We start from the raw sequence: 21,593 nt of genomic DNA, 5'->3' as shown, positions 1-21,593 counted from the left end.
GCCTCTTTCGGAAAGTTTAGACAAAAAGAATTTGTGATGACTTACCTTTTAAAATCACGACCGAATACTTTAAATATCTAGGAATTACAATCGCCAGGAAGCCCAAACTTCTTTTCAAATTGAACTTTACATAATAGCTAAACAAATTTAAGATTATGGTTTATAACTGGAAATTACTCCCAATTTCTCTAAATAGATGAGTAAACATTGTCAAAATGATCAAACTTCCTAAATGTATAATCTATATTACCGAATCTACCCATTTTTCTTACAGCATCTTTTCTTAAATTTGTTGATTCCGTTCTGGTCTCCTTTGTTTGGACTAACAAGATTCATCGCATAACTAAGGTCAATCTCCAAAACACCCGTCAGGTCTTGGCCTGTTTATTTTGAGGAACTATTACTAGGGCCTTGTTTTTTTTTTTTTTGGTTCCAAAATGATTGCCAAAAGCCATGCTGGCCTGAAATGGAAGCTTATACCTTTAAAACTTGTAGTGGTACGGCTACTGGTGCAGCCTTGTCATTTTTATAGTTTGATAAACTAGATGTTCTGTGAAAACATTTAAACACTTTATTTTGCATAATTCTAGGAGAATTTGAAACATGAGAGTATGCATCTTCCAGATTTCTGTGTTTATGCACCTACAGTATAAGTAAAAACACAGCTTTTATAAATTAGAGCCCGTGTTTAAGCAACGGACATAAAAGGTATAGACATAGTTAAGGATCTGTACATTATTCATGTATTTTCATCATTCACACAGTTGGAAACAAAGTTCAGTCTCGCACCTCGTCATTTTTTTTTTCGTTACTTGCAAATGAGACTCAATGTGAGCTGATTTTTCACTCATTTTGACAAAATATCCACACATGATTTTTAGGAGGTTCTGAGGAAAACATCCAACCTCCAAGCATTTGGTTTCTAAATTTCTCCAGCTAGTTTTTCAAACCTACTTCATCGTCAAGTCAATGAAGCCTGGTCAAGAGACCCCAGTGTAGAAATCCATGCGGCTTTATGGAAAAGGGCTTCAGCAGTAAACTCGTGTTCGATAAATGCCAGGCTTCAGCTTTTACAGTTTGAAGTTCTACACTGCCCGCATTACTCTAAGACCAGACTGAATAGACGTTTCCCTTCAATCAACGAATTTGTAACAAACGTATACGGAATGATGATACATTCGAGCATTTGTTTGTTTTGGGGGTTTTTGTGCCTCGCTTAAAACATTTTGGGCTGAGATTTTTCAATTGTATAGTGTCATATATGTCACGAATAACCGCGTGTGGACGAGGACCCCAACCAGACGCACAGGTGAGTGATCAAGTCTAGTTTATTCTACAAAGGGCGCACGTCAAGCGTGGAACAAAAAGGAGCATAAAGACGAAGTACAAATAAAATTACAAAGTGCAAAACAAAGCGAGACAAAGGTATCTGTAGAAAAAGGTCCAAAAGGTGGGCACGAGGCAACTGGGGAAGCGGGGACCCCAGGAGAGCGACTGCAACAAAGTACAACAAAAGACACGAGAACGATGTAAATCAGGAGGAACAAAGTACAAACCAAAACTGCACACTAGGCTGGAGAACGCGAGAAGGGACTTCACCGTGCTGCTGAGGAGCTTGGCGAAGGAATAACCCAGCAGTGCTCTCCTGTGGTTGCTGGCCTTCAAAAGCCCTTGATGGGAAATGAGCCACAGGTGCGCGGCCGTCAGCCCCGTCCCCTTGTTGCCGCAGGAGAGCTCTGCCTAAGACCAAACACAAACAGGTGAACTGGGACATGACAATATACAAGAAAGCAATAACACCTGTGATATTTGACTGTTCAGTCCATACTTTGTCATGTTCACTTTCAGCTCAGCAAGCTTTCATGTTGGGCATGATTGTTATTTTTGAGAGAATAGAAATTTACCACGCCTACTAATTTTTACAAATGGGTCTATGATACGATAGCATGTTTATATCTTGAAGCGATCCAGTATAGAATGTATGAGTCTCATAGTAGGCCTACATTTATAAAAATCTGGGGACCCTATATCGTCAGCCTGCAACATCAGGGGACTGATCTGTGGAATCTTGGACCTTGGCTGACTTTTTATGGAGAGTATAGGCTGGGTGTATCAAACTGTATAGCATTGTTTTGTGTGTGGGTGGGTGTGTTTGCGTGTGTGTGTGTCTGTGTGTGTTCATAAATGGAAACTTGAATTAAAAAAAGAATGAAAAATAAAACTTTTTTAACATTCACTTGTTTAAGGTCTTTTAGGCATTTTTATATCAATTTCAAACGATGTTTCAGTTGTTTTAATTGTCTAATTTTGTTCTTTTTGCATTGCAAATATCCGCAGTTATCCTGTTAGTTGATGCATTTAGATGATGAGTTGAAGTACACTGAATTGCTTTGTATATGAAATACAAAGCTAGTTTACCTTGTGTAATGCAAGGCCCGGTTGCTTTGCATAAACACGGTCACCCATGTGCTGATATTTGTTTTGTGTTGTTTACTACCACAGAGGCCATAATCACTATTTAGACCTTCTGCAAATGTTTTCATGTAAAGTTCTTTTTGTGCGTGGTGTTAGTGTGTTTTCATTTGTGTATGAAAAGATGTGATATGACTATGGGGCAGCACGTGTCCTTGAGTGTGTGCGTGTGTGTTTGTGTGAGCGACAGCACGTGTTGAACATGTGCTGGCGTTCTCAGAGGAACAGCAGGGCTCTAATAAGGACTAGTCCTGGATGGCAGCTGGTAAAATCTGTCCTCCGAATAGGTGTCCATTATTCATGCACAAAGGAATGCAAATTAGACCCTGTGCTGAGTGGACACTGAGAACAGTTCCACATGGCACACATTCACTCTGAAACATACATTGAGAGTTGCGCCACAATGCATCTTCCTTCAATCAAAAGATAAACAATGTGCACTAATGATGCGACCCACCCGCACAGCTGTTTATTGTGTGCGCAAGAGTGTGTGCGAGAGCTTATGCACACGTGGGCACTTGTCCTTATTTGTGTGAGTCTCAGCATGCGCCTTCACCAAGGCTAATTTTCTGATTGGCAATGTAAAACAAAAGAACAAGGAAAACAAGCACCATCAATCTGAAACGAGAGATGCAGAAGAATCGACTCTTTAAGAGAGCATATTTTACATCAGGTTAAGGTGTTATTATTTAAAAGGTACATCTGGTGGTCAAAAGAAAAAAGGATTCGGTTTATGAAGACAAGCTATTTTGATTTAAACTGCTTACCAGTGTTGTAAAGCAAGCTTAGAATAGCTGATGAAACGTATTTGTCGAGACCCCACGGCAGTTAGTGCACACAGCCGTAGTTACCTGCAGGTGGCAGAGCCGTGATGTCGTACTTGGAATGTTTGTGATCAGATTCTGGCAAATCAAGTCTTGCAATTTTCCAGAGATGGGCATGCCATGAATACTGATGATGTATTTGTCACAAGAAGGATTTAAATTTTTCAAACCTTTTAAGCACATTTAGATGAACATGCACAAAACAAACATCCACATTCGGCATGTAGGGCAAACCAAGGAGGACAGGATAAGCCCTGGCAATATCTCCAAGTCCGTTGTTTCCAATATTCTTGGTGGTTGAGGAAGCTCTAGTCACAGTAATTGCCATAATGTATTTATCAAGTTCCAAGGATCATTATCTAATAAGTGAATCATATTAACACTTATAAGAACAATCAACAACACAATAAAGTTTACCATTTCAACCACTTTGATACTCACACCGTATTGATGAGAAGCATCATGCATATCACTCTCCACCAGATTAGATTTTAAAATGATACAATAAAAGATATCAAAGCCTCAATTTATTAGTGATCATAATTAGTAGAGTAGACAACAGTAGACTGTTGTGCTTGTTTTTACGATGTTTTTATTTCTCTGTACAGCACTTCGGTCAGCTGTGGTTGTTTCAAAGTGCTTAACAAATAAAGTTGTATTGGATTGGATTGGAAAATTCTTGTTATCCCTTTGCAAATTGTACTGAAATAACTGTCCCGCGGTAATGTTCTCAATATAATGAAAAAAAAAGACAAATTGTTATTTTCTCTTTTCTTTGTATTCACAAATGCTATCTTACTGAGCAAAATAACACTTCATGTAAATACTCTAACTTAATCCAATTTTCAGCAATAATACAAAAATATTTTTAAACTGCAGCCCTACATTCAACTTCCCCGGTAGATTGTTTTGTTTTTCTTGTTTAGTAAAATCCTTTCCTAAGGTCTATTAAACCTGGAAAAGTCTTCAATCTGGACACCCTTCTACAGCCTGTTATAAGGGAATTGGTGAGTTTGAAAGGGTCTGCAATTGGTTTGTTGTCAAACACATTGCATAAGTAATAGGGCGACTTCCTTGAAGTGGATAATATGTATTATGAAACATTAACAATAAAAAAAGGGTTTTTAAGAAAGTTTTTCTCAATGACCCTTAACACAGCAGCAAAGCAACCTCCATTCAAGCCATCACATTGTTTTAATTTGCTCGTTTTCAACCCGTTTAACCAATCTGACCCACATGTTAGAGCCGTTTTAAAACTGCTTTAATATGACTAACAAAGCAAAAAATACATTTGTAAATTCATTCCTGAGCAACAGACTTTCTCTATGACTAGCATCTTCCTTATTGAAGGTTATCTTATTAAAGAAAATAATACAAGACGGATTTGCATCTATTGGCAAGCAATATGGCGTATCACTCAATCGCAATTGGTGGGTGCGCATCTGTTCCTAACATGGAACCGTGCATTAAAATTCACTAGGGGTATTTTTATATAATAATAATAATAATAATAGTAATAATAATAATAATAATAATAATAATTATTATTATTATTATTATTATTATTATTATAATAAAACTACATAAAGTTGGGAACACATACCACAATCCCATTTCTCCTTTTAGATAATAGTTGATTAAAAAAATACCCTGTTGACTGGAGTTAAGAGAATGTCAGTCTACAAATGTGAGAAAATGAGCTTGTGCCAACTCATAATGTAAGTATAAAGAGGAAACTAGTGTAATATTCCCAGCCAGTAATATCAGAATCTGTCATGCAAAAAAAAAAAAAAAAATGCAGGCAATTTAGAGTTTTTCATTAATTGTGTTATAATACTGGTTGAACAACACCTCCAAAGCATACACATCATGCTATTATTTCTATTCATATAGTGCAGGCCATCAACCCATCTGATAACCTAAAAAATGCATCATTCCTGAAGTGATATACAATATAAGGTGTACAGAAAAATCTAATAAATAATTAAACTGCCCCAACTTCAGTTTTACGGCCACTTGTGACTAATAACTAGGTAGGGCTCTACTTTTCATGATTTTGGAATCTTATTTATATACACTTGGCTTATACAACCATTCAAATTTGATACACAATACTTGGAGGTGTGTCAAATATACATGTAATTTTAATAATATTCTATATTCTATATTTCACCTAATATAGGGTGAGGATGGCACCCTCATTTCTGTGCATGTGCGAGTAGACCTTTGTTGAATTTTGGAGCATGGTGCCATATAGAAGAATTCAACACTTAGGGAATAGCATGAATACATGCCCTGTCAGATGCAATGGAGGTGACCCAGTGCAGGCTAGTCACACATCAAAGAGTGCCAGCTGTTTTCTCAATCGGAGGAAATAAGGGACTTGTGTGGGGGTGTTGGACTGAAGAGGAAGATTGAAATGATGCGCTGGATCTCTAGGAGTGTCACTTTGTATAATAGGTGAGTGGCGGGTATTCATCTTCCCTGAGAGAGCAAGACAGAATACTCTACATGGACTTCAATGAGACTTCAGTAATTACTTATTACTGCACATATGGATGAGATTGCCGACGAGAGGACTTGAGGCGCGTGTGGCTCTTCGTCCATCTGAAAACCACCTCCAGCGTGACTTCAAGAACATCCTCACAATGCACCAAGACAAAAGTCTCATTACATGTAATTATGGACTGCCTACATGACCCCCACCCTCCCATTTCTGCTGCAGCTCACGCTCTACTTTTATCCCTTCATTCAACAGGGGAATCAGCCTGTGAGAGGGAAGCAGGGATAAAATTGGGATTGGGGAGGAGAAGGGGGCTATTACCTGGGGGCTGACACTGAACATGGCCGCTGACGCTTTGCTTCACTTCCATTCATGTGGAGTGGCTCACTTGTGGACAGCAATTACAGACCAAATGATCCAAACTGGGCCTTGTGATGAAGTAGCTGGGCTGACTGACTGACTATAGCTTCTCTATTCTTCCTTCTCAGTAGACACTGCATTCTGTTTTATGCTATCTAAGAGAGGAACCCTGCAGGCTAATAATACTATAAATGCTTCAGCATAAATATGCGTGAAAAAAGGCCTAAATTACAAAGGCTTTTTTGCGTTAAAACTTAAATGCAAATTGTGAGACTGAGAAGAAGTATTGACAAAACTATTTATGGAACTGCACTGTCTCAGAGAGGTTGCCTGCTTGACAAGCATATCTTGGGTGGGAAATGGTTGAGCACCCCTGCTCGCTGGTTTCAAGGGATTCGACGGAGAAATGTTCTACGCAGTGTCAGAAAAATTGATCTTGGGTCATCAATATTACAACAGGGTAATGACCCAAAACACAGCTAAAAACACCAACACTACTATACTACTACACTACTATAAAAACTTTCTAAGGTGGCCTTGTAGAAACACTTGTTGAAGTAGCAAAAACATGCTGTCTGGAGAAAGCACCTCTCAGATCTGGGACAAATGGAATTATCGTAGTGATATTCATATGAGAAGTGTGCCAAAATACTGACTGAGGGCTAAATGAAAATTACAATAACTGAAGTGGTTGCCTCAAAGATTGCGCAATAAAACATTGGTATCATCATTTTATCCAGGCATGTTTCATAAGTTAGTTTTTTATCATAATTCTGTTGGACCACAACTCAAAAGCAATGTCTGACTTTCATTCCCTAATTTTGGTTTCATCTATAGTCATTTTTTTTCTTCCTTCTTTTGTTACAAATGTTATTTTACTTAAAGGAGAGCCAACAGTTTTATTTACTTGTTTTGAGAATATGTGTCTGTGCAGGCTTGCCCTTCCCTCTCAACAGGAACTCGCCAGTGTGGAGCTGGTGCAACAGGCAGGTCTGACATCCACAGACTGAAGGGACAAAGGCGCCTTCCTTGGTCCCTTTTCAATATGTCACAGTGGGAACAGCATAATCAACCCCATGTCACTACCAGCTGCTCCATCAGGACCACATTAAAATAAACAACATGCTAGATAGGATCAGGGATTTTAAGAGGGAAGACAAGTAGCAGGGGAAGAAAGCAATATACCTCTCGTGTCTGCGACTAAAGCACCAAGGACAGCTTTAGCCAGTAAATGAACGTGGAAAGGTTATGATGAATTCCTTGTGGAGTAGGAGAACTTGGATACGTACATTGAGGAAAATCACCGTTTAGAATATTATTACAATGAATTCAAGCTCATGGCTGTTGGTAAAATCTTTACACTATTTCACATTAAAATAAAAGAATAATTGAATAAAAGCGTAGACGGATTGAATACAACACACATTCACTTTTAGATTGATTATAGCCTTTATTGCCTTTACTGTCTTTACACCTTCATAAGTACAAGGCAACAACATTTTTTCTTGGCTCAGGTGGTAGAGTGTTTGTCACAAGGGTTGCGGGTTGGATCAGGAGCCCTTGTGATGATGCCGAAGTGTCCTTGAGCAAAATGCTGAACATACTGTATTATTTCCCTTGATGCCTGGAAAAAAGGGCTAAGTGAAAGCTGACTGAAATATTATATATATATATATATATATATATATATATATATATATATATATATATATATATATATATATATATATATATATATATATATATATATATATGTATATATCACATAAGTTTTAATTGCTGATGCAGGCTTATTGATGTTTAAATGCTCTAGAATATAGCCTGTGTAGTACAGTGGATTACAGCGTGTATATATATATATATATATATATATATATATATATATATATATATATATATATATATATATATATATATATATATATATATATATATATATATATATATATATAATAGGTATTTATTGGGGCTCCTTGGAGGACATTTTACAGATTATTCAAAGATTATTTTTGCATTTTATCATAAAGAGCCAGTGCTGCCTCTACTGAGGAAACAGTTCAATTCTTTTACAGTCAGTAACACGTCACAACCAACTGAACCAATATTTCATACCATGTACATCTCCAATATGTCCAAAGAAAAAAAGAAATGAAGAATTAATTCACAAAAACCCCAGGGGTTCCCCACCATATATGATCAGTTAAATTGAATGTAGGTTGTGTAATGCATATATGACTCTCTATTCATTCAGTTTGAAGTGTCCTCTTACTAGCTATGAATTCTTCTCATCTCCAGTACCTGTGAATTACACAAAATGATGCGTTCACCATTTATTTTATCAGTCCACCGCAGTCGCCAGTAATCCCATTATAACATGTCTCTTAGTACAATAGCCAGATATGTTCTGAATAAAGGCAGCCTTTCTTTGCCTTGTCAAAGGTAGGCTGTCTTTCAAATTACTTCTTCAGAAGTTAAAAGGCTCACTGCCTAATCAGTCTATTATCCCGCGCTAATAGATGACCAGTAATTGCAACTAATAACTTATTACTCATCTGCACAAATATTCTAATAGCTTGTATTTAGAAGCCATTTTTTTTCAATGGACAGAGTGGAGAAGAGGGTAGATGATTCTATTCACAAGCAGGAGAGACCGCAACACAAAGAAATACTCTCACAAAAGAAGCTTAGAAAGCAACCTGTAGAATGTTTTTTCTTCTCTTTGCTGGATTAATATCTAACCTTATTCACAGGGATGTGAGATCTCAGTCTTCATCTCCAAAGATGTAGCAGGCTCTGGCTTTGTTTGGTACCCGGACCCTTTCTGAGAGCGAGATGGCTCACAGAATGATACTTAATGTCCTTCTGACAGCCTGCAAAGGCCCAAACACAGAGCTCAGTGGAGGCCGCAGAGGTGAACACACTGTGTTTGGTTTTCACTTGCAACTCACTTGTATTGTCACGTGGAGTTAGTCACATATGTAAGGCATGTCAAAGTATTGGTAATGTATTTCTTACAGACTTAATGCTGATTTGATTTGCAATTGGCCAATATTCCCCATTTTAAGCAAGACCGATGATCCCTTTCTTTCAGAGAGTTCAATTATGCCGTTGATCGGTTCAGCAAGTTATACTGTACGTCGTATGAATGCTTCTTTGTGATTGTTCAATTCATTGAGTTATGGGAATGTTTTCTGCAGCAACAATTTCTTATTTGCAATTTACTTGTAATTGGATGTAATTGTAATTGTTGCATCCAGTATTTCAGTTTTTGGGTATTTTTGTTACACTTGACTGAACTTTCATTTTATCTGGCCTGTCCTCGAATGCTTTCTATAGACCATTGACGTTATAATGTGTGCATCTCAGTCAGTTTGTAGGCAAAGAGTTAAAAGACACAGTTTTGAGAACATCATTACATGAAAAATATGAAGACATGTAACATGTACATGCTGAAATGTGTATGAAACCATACGCTTCCAATATTTGCAGATCAGACTTGTGCTTTAAATAGAAGCCAAACAAAAGCTCAACAAAAACCATTTCACTAGTTAGTGAGCTTTGAACCACAGACTGTCATCCACTTTGCATTTAGGGCCCTTTCTTTACTGGTCATTGCATCTATTGCAAGGCAATCTGTCTTCATTGCCATTTAGGGGATAATTAGATGTCTTTAATTTGTTCATTCAAAATTGGAGACATAAATCTTGCGTTTCTCATTTCATTCACCTGGCCAAGCATTTTCTTAACATCTTTATTATCTAAGTTTATGGAAAAAAATTCTGGATTCTTTCCATCTTTGTCAGATTGTTGTCACTGTGACATTACTTGTCGGTGATGTATGTGTGGTTACTTTGTTTTGTAGTCCACTCAAAACGTCATTGACTTTTTACTTAAGTCTTCTCCAATGCTTTTTCTCCAATATTTTCTCCACTGCTTTACTCATAATTTGTTTTGTTCAGTGTGCCTTGCATCTCTGGCTTTCTTCTCTTGGCTCCCGCTTTTGAGTCCACAGCCAAGCACTTCCATGACATTTAGAAGAGATTTAATTTCACCTTACAGGGACTTGGGTTTACACTAACACTATGCGCCACTGACCTCAAAGGACATCAACACCAACCATACCAAGGAGCGTCAGCAACATCAATTGCCCATTTATATTTATAATCTGATCATTTTTTGTGCAGTTAAGATTTTCCTTGAACCAAATCTGGATTAAAAAAACGTGTGCACCATCAATTCAAAGTTGCGTACTTCCTTCATATCTTACTGCACTGTGCGACAACATGCTCCGAACCAAATCGACTCTTGGGAGGAAACATCATTAACAAATATGTTTATTGACCGGAGTGCATTGAAGGCTCAATGGACAGAATACAATGGGGGTAGTTAAAGGGGCAGGACACACAAAAACCCAATGGGAGTATACAGCCCCTGCTGATCAATGACCTCATCAAGAGTCAGTCTCTCTTTCAAAGGCGGCAAGACCAAAGCGCAATGGGGCCTTTGCAGCCCCACAGATAACAAACCAACACCAGACACCCAATAAAGAGACTTCCACTTCATTTAAAAGCAATTAATATTCTTGGCTGGCTGGCATGATCGCTTTGGTGTGGCAGGTCCGTACACGCCCCCTGCACTGTAATGGAGTTGACTGGTTAACTTTTGAGTCTGTGGCCAAAGTTGGCTGCCTGGGTGAGAGCGCCGATGCGCAGTGGGACGCAGTGTTTAGATCATAGTGAATGGGCTTGTCTCACAGCCCAGTGCACCCCAAAAGAACCTCCTCTTCTCCATCTCTCTCAATACACGTCTTGTTCTTTCGTCTCCTTCTTTCTGTCTATCAGTCCTCTTATTCTTCTCCACGTTTTCTCCCAGCGTCTATCTTGGCTATTGTTTTCATTTTTTTCCTCCAGCCTTTCCTTTTTTTTTTTTTCAACTTCTCATTTTGAGTCAAGATCAGTCAACTTTCAGTTAGAGCAAGGGTTTAAATAGTCAGCCTTTTTTAATGTTTGATAATGATTGTCCCTTTGGTAGAAACAGTGTCCCCTCAGTATTTATATGATGTTGTTTGTGGAAGCACATTCATCCTCCCCAATATCAAGAATGCTACTTAGTAAAGTGTGTGATCTTAAATTCATTTAGAGACTATGAAAAACAAATTGACCAACTCCCCTATTAAAAGGCCAAATCAATAACTTTATTCCATCTTTTACGTGATGCATATGGAATATAGTGAGGATAATCATCTTCATGGAAAGGAAGTATAGTACAACAGTGAATTTGTGGAGAGGGAGAAGGGTTCAGCACAGACAATGTCACACCTCACTTGGACCACTTCAAACTCAAAAAGTGCCACGCTGATAGGCATCAAAACAAAAACACTCAGGGCTGTAAGAAAATAACTGTTCCATAGGTAACAGCGGTTCTTATGAGCCCCAGGAGATGGCTAGATGCAGTGTTTGAAGCACAGAATAAGCCTTTGGGCAAGCGCAGGATGAGAATGCCTACCAATCAATCGTGAAACAGGGTGACCATATAAAAGGCAGTGTCACCCAGATGTCTGGCCCTCAGAACCAACTCACAAGAACAACGCAGAGACGAGGATTCCAAGTGAGACAAAATATTCTGGCGGTCTTCCAGGGCTCATGAAACTGCTGTTACATATGTAACTGTTGGTATATTTTGCCCCTTCAGACCGTAAAAGGTAATGCTTAAAGAACGGGATGACAGCAAGGTCAAATAACAGCAAAGTCCTGAGAAATCAAAGGCACTTGCCTCAATCTCACATCGAAGCCCCCAAAGAGTCCTGGACTATCGCTATAGGACCGGGGTACAGTTACATCCACATGACAGAATCTGGCGAAAGTGCTAGGAGACAACCAGGAAACAGCAGCACAAATATCCTCCAAGGGCACCCCTTTCAGCACAGCTCAAGATGTTGCAGCACTCAAGCATTGCTTGGAAAGAGGGGAGCCATTGGAAGAACCCCTATATGAAACAAAAAGATGGGACGCCTTCCGACACAATGCAGTAGTGTCCACATAAAAGTGTAGGACCCGCACAAGAGCTTGGCATTTGGCTTCAGGGTGACCGCATCACCACCAAGGTGCCACTTGATGCAGGAAGGACTGACAGAAAGAGTGTGCAACGCCCTGACACACATGGCTAAGAAGATGGAGAGAAAAAAATGCAGTCTTCAGTGACACCCACTGGAGAGGTGCCTCTCACAGTGGTTCAAAAGGAAGCCGGCATAAGGAGTCAAGCACCACGTGTAGGTCCCAGGAGGGAACACAAGGCGCAAAGCGGGTTCAAAGGCACTGGGCCCCTTTAAAGAACTATGAAACAAGCAGATGGCGCCCCAAGGAGCCACCATCGACCGCAATATGCCAGGCCCCAATGTCGTCGATGATAAACTTTATGCATGGAAGGAGACTGCCCTTTTATCCAGGAGAGACTGCACGAAATCCAAAATTGCAGAAACAGATCAAGCTACTTGGTCTATGTCATAGGTGCAACATCACGACAACCACCGGTCATCGAGCGAAACCCACCAATAGAGTGAATGATGGCTCTGTAGCAGGACACAGTAATGAGGCACAGCAGAGAGAAACCGAGGAGGACCAGAAACAGTAGCAGCTCTGTTCAATCAATCAATCAATCAAATTTTATTTATATAGCCCTAAATCACCGAAGTCGCAAATCCTGAGAAACCACTCCAGAAGTTTTACTGCACCCAAACCTGATGAAAACCTCATGAAGAACGCATTTAGAGGAGTCAGTCAATGAGGACTGAGAACCAAATCAGGGGATCAGTGGTCCCTCGCCATATGGATAAAAGCTTGCTGACATGCCTTACCAAAAGAGATGGTAGATTCCATATCGTCTGTAAGGGCCAAACGTCAGTAAATCTAATGCATTCATGTGTCCTTGGGGAGGAACCGTTGTTTATATAAGTGCCATGTTCACAGTAGGGTGAGGCAGTATTGACCTAGAAAGGCAATGGTTTTGATCACATGCATGTCACCATTTCAAATACTGTTTAGGAAATGTGTTTGTCAGCGTGATATTCAATTATGGTTTATATTTTAAATACACAGATACTGATGCCACTACTCACTGCTGGTGCAAGATAAATCCAGTGACACACGAAAGAACAGCTGTCACGTTGTCATTGTTTGGTCCACACAACAGTGCGGGATCAGGAAGGCACATCAACCAGGTCCATCCACAGGTACAATTCTTTAGAGCTCCTTCTAAGACAGGCGCCCACACATCTCCTTTCTGCGTCACAGCCATGGCAACGAACAAAAGGTGGGAGATGGAGTTGCCAATGCAAGTGAGGTCACCCAACATTGTACGTTATAATATTGTAGAGTACGCCAAGCAAGCTCACGGGGAGACGAGAGAAATAAAGCCACAGCCGCCTCCACAACAGACATGCGATCCACTTGTATCACCCCAGCAGGACTGCAGGATAGTCAAATAATGCCTACATTTTGGGACAGTGAAGGTAGCAGAAGGCTGCTCATCCTCAAAACAGATGAGGGATGTCCACGTGAAGCTCCTTGCAAAGCATTACTCAAAAGTGCCGTCTTTGAGACAGCATCATCCACCGCGCCGATCGACGAACTCCTCACAGAGGGAGGGAAGGCAGGAATTGAGCCCCTGGAGGAAGAGTCTAACCCACACCCGCGGAAACATGAGTCAGAAGCAGACCAGGAAATAGCATCAACATACAGTATATGTAAATGTCTTGTGGAAAAGGGGAAAGCTCGCCCGAAGCCAAGGCCCTTGGCGCGATACTCTTCTGCGATGGTTGTGAGATCCCCTCCAATTGAGAATGCAAAAGACAAACCTCAGCCTCCTCCCAAAAGATGGGAAAAAGATGGATGAATAGATGGATGGATAATTCATGCAAGCTGTTGTGATAATACCATCTAATCTAACAGCGAAAATCAAATTTTCTACTTCTCTACAAGTGACACAATACATTACATTTGAAACATTGAGGAATGTTTACAGAAATATTCAACACTTTAAAGAAAATCTTCTTTTGTTAAACATTGAGGAAATGCTGAATACTGTTGCCCATACAGTAAAACCCTCACAATTCAAAAAGCTTCTTTAAAGGGATAGTCTGAAAGATTTAGACCCTTTTTTCATTACGGACAGCAGGAGGTGCTGCAGGTGCAGTAGCTATAACAAACATGGCCGCCGAGAAGTGCCACCCCCCATGTAATATAATTTAAATATAATTAGCCCAATGAGAATTTTTAAAGCATGCTGTTGGTCTTAAAAAACACAATCATTTGCAAGTTTTTTGAGTGTATTAATTTACTTTATTATTATTTTTCTTATTATTAATGTATTCCTTTTCAATGTAAAACGGTCTAAATCTTTTACACTGCCCCTTTAACTTGCAGTAGTGATGCATTATATCATGTTAAGTGGTTTATTAACCTTTGGAGCACAAGTGGAATGAAGTATATCATCTATGCAAACTTTGTTTTCCAAAGAGAAGTAGCAGATTAAAAAAATCAAGTGTGTGTGCATGTGTGCATGTGGGTGTGCGTGTGTTTGCGTGTGTGTGTGTATTCAAGTGCGCGTGTGTATGTGTGTATTCATATATCTTAATACTTCTATTTAAACAAGGTATACAATAGCAAACAAGTGTTTGTCCTTGGTGATAAATGAGAGAGGATGGCCATCAGAGACCTTGTTCAGCAAGCTGAATGATAATGACAAGTGCATTAGCAGTCATTCCGCTTGTTGTTCAGTAGGCTGAAGGTAATGGTTAATCAATGGACAACAGCATACACAACTTTTGCAACTGACACAGCTCAATGATGAAAAAAGAAAAAAAAAATGTCCGTCAGAAGAGGTTATCTATTGTAAGTGGTATTATAATATTCCCAGCAACTATGTGCAAGAGAATGAATCGAAGAATCTCAGAGAAAGTCTTTTTTTTTTTTGTCAATGTCAGCAAGGTGGAAAATTGACCAGCTAAATGTTTCTCTCGTTTAGGGTTCAATAATAGTTTGTTGCAGCCTGTAGGCCTTAATTAAGTCGCACTTCTAGCATGCCAATTAGTCAATGGCAGCTACTAGACCTGCTACTTTCACAGCCGTGTAGTGTAGAATAAACACCACATTATTTTTGATGAAGAATTAAAAGAGGACGTGTTTGTTTCTTGTAAATTAGTAAAAATGTTTTACATTGTGCACAAACATATGCACACTGAGAAACAATATGGTGTGTTGAATTGTCAGTTGGTTGTACAAAATGCCATGATCTGGATCCAAACACTGTACATGTTTATAAGGAGATGTATATTGTACTTAAAAAAATTCTGGACTCGGGTGACTTTATTTTCATGAAACCAGTTGACGAGAAAAAAAAAGAATATTTTCAAATTAATAGCTTACCAGTGTCATGTTGGATTTTTGATAGTTTTGTTTTTCTTGATTTTTTTTCACATTGCATTGCCTCTATTTGTTATGGGCGGTTCCCTCTGCAGAATATAAACCAAAGTTCAATGTGATTTTTGCGATACAGTATCGCACTTTTCTACAGGTCCTCAAAACGCTTTACTTTGACTACGCATCTACCTATGGATGATGCAACATCAGGAGGCACTGGGTGCTCATGTCTTGTTCGAGGACATTTTGACATGGTTACAATGACTAGAGATGAAATTCACAACACCTCTGGAGATAACCACTGATACATATAAAACAAAGTAGTGGTGGGGTATAACACTACGCTCCTATACTATACATTACACATAATATTTATATTTAAAAAAAAAAAAAATCCAAGTATTAAACCACGCTGCTCATCGACAAATAAGTATCACACCATAAATTGATTGTTGCACTTTCATTGTTTACATTGACCCTCATGAAAACAGCAAATAGAACATTTGCCATAAAATGGATGGTCTTTGCTTTCATTTTGAACGTACTGTATGAGCTTTGTCTCATTGACAACATAGCGTCGATGGCCCCTGTTTATTTTATAGATGTGCAAAAGCATCTAATGTCCTCACGATGTTAAAATTGCCTCACCAAATCAGTCAGCTAATGTCTAGATTAGAATTGTAGATGTTTGTAACTTGGACATGAATGGACTACTGAGCTCTCAGACCTTATCGCTTTGTGTGAGGGAGCTAAACAATAGGTATTATAGTTTTCACAAACCTGGACAAATGAAAATTCATCCCTCATTATTCATGACATCAAACAGACAGGGCTGGGGCCCAAAGCGGGCTCATTTGCAGCTGAATGTGGGGAGGCTGCCAAGACAGTGGCCTGTTTAGCATGTGTATGTGTGCAGAGGTGGTAGAGGGATGGAGGAGGAGTGGGTACCAGTGGGCCACAGCTGGTGTGTCACAGTCCCAACCTTCTACCTGCTGCTATCACAACTGACACACCGAGGCCAAAACAGGGACTAATCCGCTGAAGTTGGGGTCCATCCATCAACTGCTTCTGCTCGCTTATCAATCTGAGTTTAACATGTCAGCTTGTTTTTGCTTGCTGCTGCCTGATTCCTGCCTATGTGCCTACTTATCCTCCTTGCTAAAAAAAAAAAAAAAAAAAAATCAAAATGAATTCTCTGACCTTTTAAAGTAGAGCTAGGAAAGTTCCAAAGGCAGTAAACGTTAGCTACGTTGATTACATGCACGGATGTCTATTTTCCTATCTACTGATGTCCTTTTCTTTGCTTCCCTCCAGTAAGTTGTGCATGCATGTCAACTTTCATCACTTTGTCCTCATGGTACATTCGGTTTTAATCCATGTATGCAAGTATTTCATTCCCGCTGTGCAACTTTAGGGGACCAGCAGTGTAGTTACGCTACCTGGTTTACCTGCTCCAGGAGAGCAGGCTGCCAGTATTGGCAACATCAGTCCTTGTTACTCTGTTAGGCGGTTTTATTTTGTGTGGATGTCATGTCGTTTGTTCCATATCTCTCAAAATTGTCTGACCAGTTGTGCGTGATGACTCTACCTGTGTTTATGTCCAGATATACCTGCAGCAGAGCAGTCACTCAGCATCAATGGCCTGGTTTTAAGACGTAGGCATCCACTGTCTCTCTGTCAGATCACATGATGGCATTGCCAGATGTGTACAACCCTGAAATGCACTCTGATTTTTTTTGTTGTTGTAATCAGTGATGACGCTTTGCAAATGGCTATTGTTAATTATTGAAGACATATTTTTAAACTATAATCAGGTCAGTGATGTAAAACAATCTGTTCCTTTTAAAGCCTAAAAAATGCAAAAATCAAAGATCAAAGTGGACATTACTGTTTCCGTGTAAATGTTTTAAAAAAATGTATCTTAAAAATCAGAGTACATACACATACTTGGTGAATGTTAGTGTAAGCATGTGCAGGTACAACACCAATACAGTTGTTGTAAAATTGGAAGCCAGTGTCAAACTGTGACATCCCATGTCTTGTCCTGTCTGCAGATTAGGAGGCGGAGCCACCGACCACACATCTGCAGCCCAATGTCATCCAAGGACTATTAAGGTGAGGCCAAAGTAAGAAGACCTCGCCAGATTATTGCTTTCTAGACACATTTACCTTCCATTCCCATTCCAAGTTCCTCGCTTCCCAGTCATTCTGTTTATCAGCGCATGTATTTTAGTTGGTACTTTGCCTTTTCTTGTTCCACAGTCTGTGATCGTAAGTTTGAGTTTTATGGTGACATTCGTTTGCTGGTAATTATAAATAAATATTTGTTCAAGTGATTATTTACATAAAATGTCGTCCTTTGGGATTACAGATTCGTTCTCAAAATAATTTACTTATTTTAAATAAACCCAAAACACTAACCCCCCCCCAAAAAATCTTAAATTATCTATCAATGCATTCATTGCCAATGACATACTGCTGATCTCTGTAATTCTTGTATGGCAGGGAGGCAGATGCTATGAATGAGGTTTTTTTTAAAATATGTATATTCTATCTGGCTAAAACAAAGAAACCATGAGTAATATTACACATAAAGGTGTAATGAAAAAAAAATAATTATATATTTATATATATATATATATATATATATATATATATATATATATATATATATATATATATATATATATATATATATATATATATTTTTTTTTTTTTTCCTCTTGCTGCATGTATTGTATGCTCCACAAAGCAAGTCTGAACAAAGCTATAAAGGTGCTAACCTTTGCAAGTCATACACAAATAATTGAACTGAATAACCACAACCCTGACCTCCCTCCTGGCCCTGCTTAACACATATGAGCACAAACATTGAAGCGTTACGGCAGTGATGGGAGTTATTGTGTCCTCGTACAAATATACCAGATAATTCAACCAAAGACTTTATGAAAATCGGGACAAGAAACTGCATATGTTGGAGTTCAACACAAGCCTACCATATCTTTTTGACCTCTTGTATCCACGCAGATTATTGCTGACAAACAGCAAAAAAGAGCTGCGTTGCTCAAGGAGAAGAGAATGAATCAGTGCTGGAGGACATGTCAGCATGAGGACATACACTAGATTAATATTTACTTTAAGGAACATTTTTTTCTTGTATGTATGAATGAATATACCTAAGTTCATTGAGAACACTGTTAAAAAAAAGGAACCTACAAAGAAAGTGATGATGAGAGATATTAAATATGTGTTAATGCAAAACTATTTGTACCCAGTCCAAACTGATGTATGGACCCACAGAACCCACATAACTCTGACAATTAGATATAAATGGGATTGCAGGAAGAAAAGAATATATGGAAAGGAAGGAGTATCCCATAATACTTCCTGGTTCACCTGGCTGGACTTGGATTCAGATGCCATTGATTCAGTGTGAATGTAACTCAATATTTAGTTTTCCAGCACATTTATGGGAGGCATGGAGGAGGGTATAATATTGTGCACTGGTCGGTGAGTAAAGAAATATAATCATTTAGAGCAGTGGTTCTTATAGCCTACCGCAGGCATGTCCAAACCCGGTCCTCGACGGCCACCTATCCTGCAGGTTTTTGATGTTTCAGTCATCCAATGCAGCTGATTCAAATGATCAGGTTTGTTGTCAGGCTTCCGCTGAACTGGCTGATGAGCTGGTCATTTGAATCAGGTGTGGTAGGAAGACAGAAACCTCCAAAACATGCCGGATAGGCAGCCCTCGAGGACTGGGTTTGGACATGCCTGGCCTAGCGGGTTCGATCGAACACTTAAGTGTTTGGTGAGCCCGTCTCATTGGTTCGGTGGAGCCTTTGCTGCGGAGGTAACTTGGCCATCACTGGGGGGCAAATTATCACGTTGCATTGCATGCTAAACCAGTGCCACGGGGAATTTCGTGTGCTCAGTAGTCAACCAGTGACTCATGTCGAAGGTCTGTCATTTGGTTTTTATTATTTCAATCCATACTATGCAAAAAAAAAAAAAAAAAGGTGGTCAGATGAATATGCACAACATGGACGTACAGAACGTGATGGGAGTGAGCATCCTCGCAGCACGATTTGCAATACCAAGTTGAGAAAGCAATGTTTTGTACTGGCAAAACTACTTGAAAGTGCATGGAGATGGGGAAAACAAGTACACAACACTTGCTGTAAATTCATGCTCTGCATTGGTTTTGTTCATTGAACAGGGTGATGCTCATACACAGTTCATTTTGTGAACCAGTAGAAAAAACATACGCCTATTTCTTGAACTAAACACACACACATACATATATATATATATATATATATATATATATATATATATATATATATATATATATAAATACATAATGTGTGTGTGTGTGTGTGTGTGTGTGTGTGTGTGTGTGTGTGTGTGTGTGTGTGTGTGTGTGTGTGTATAGCATCTGATGTACTGTCTGTCACTCTGAGTTGCTTACTGGCAACACACTGTTTCTGCACCAGTTGATTCATGATAACTTACAGGATGCATCACTTGCAGGATGCATTATTTGAAACTGTGTCACTGCTCAAAATTATCATCACAACTCAAATGACAACAACTGAGTCATTAAAATACTTTTCAACACTCGAAAGGTTCAAGACTTTTACAAGGGGCCAACAGAGATTAAATGCACTAGCTACTGTATGCTGTCAATTGAAAATGAATTCAGTCACGGCTTATTGGACTTTGACAAAAGGATTTTGGGCAAGTTTGCTCAGATTAAAGATCAACGTGCATCCTTTCTATTGAAGAAATGAACAGCTCTGGTGTGTGATACTTTAATTTAAATGTATTCCTAATTTGTAAAGTTATAATGAAAAAAGGATTGTGTTCTTGAATTGAAATAGAATTTATCGTATAGGTTTTGCTACCTGTGCCCACTTTGTTGCCGCCCTCAACTTTTCATGCGCGAGACCCCACTGGATACACCACCTTATTTTTCTCTCAAAGTGGTTCAGGGATCCATTGGGGTCAATAACTGTCCTTGGTTGCAATCCTTTTTTGCTACGACGTTGAATTCACGGTACATTTTATTCTGGGTTAGATTAGGTACAGAAAATAAATGAGAATGGAAATAACAGCATTATTTTGCTTTTCTGAAATGGCTAGTGCTAGCTTGTTGTGCTACCTGCAATGCAACCATTGTGGAGGGTTTTTGTGTTTGTTTTTTGGGGGAGGTGTTTGTTGCATACGCAAGTTCAGGCAAGCAATGATGCCAGTGTTACAGTGCCTTTATCGTAAAGTCAACCTAACACTGTACTCTTGTCAGACTTGCATCACATCACTTCACATCACTCCGAGCAAGGCAGGAGAAACTCCTTATATGCACCAATATATATGATTTATGGTGTGTGAATTTGGTCTGAGTTGTGGAAGGCAGACAACAGTTATACCTGGAGCACACAGAGTTTGATCTTTCGTAAAAACACTTGTTGGCAAGTTTTCGATTGGCTTAACAAAAAACATTAATCATACTAAATGACATACTACATTAGGAGAAATGTTAACCTGCCACTTGTGTTATTGTAGGAGATTTTGGTTAAATGGCCAACAAACAGACTCCTACATCAAAAATGCTAATTGTGCATTGGATGTAATCAATGTGCAACTGAATTGTTTACATCAGTCAGTCTTCATTAAATTTTGGTCAAATGCCGAAAGTTAATGAAAAAAAATAATTAATTAATTGTCTCATGTTACTAATCAGTCCATTCAGGACATAATATTTCATTATATTTTAAAAAACGTGTGGATTCTTCTAGTTTGTTGCTTTTGCTTCTTTGTACCATTTCCATGGCAATGGTGGACATAAGACGACCTGTCGATTGCCTTGGAAATGAAAACAAATGGTTTCAGAACTCACATCAAGGTCACACCTTTGAGTTCTTTAAGAATGTTGTGCACCTGCATTGGCAAGTGTACGCACTGCACCACTGTAACATGAGGTCTTTAGTTTTGAGGAACACAAAGACGGCAGATGGC

Source organism: Hippichthys cyanospilos, chromosome 3 (assembly GCF_059441005.1).
Source record: "Hippichthys cyanospilos isolate Australia breed blue-spotted pipefish chromosome 3, RoL_Hcya_1.0, whole genome shotgun sequence".
Classification (NCBI taxonomy): domain Eukaryota; kingdom Metazoa; phylum Chordata; class Actinopteri; order Syngnathiformes; family Syngnathidae; genus Hippichthys; species Hippichthys cyanospilos.
The sequence above is the reverse complement of the archived record's forward strand: the minus strand, read 5'-3'. Positions refer to the sequence as shown.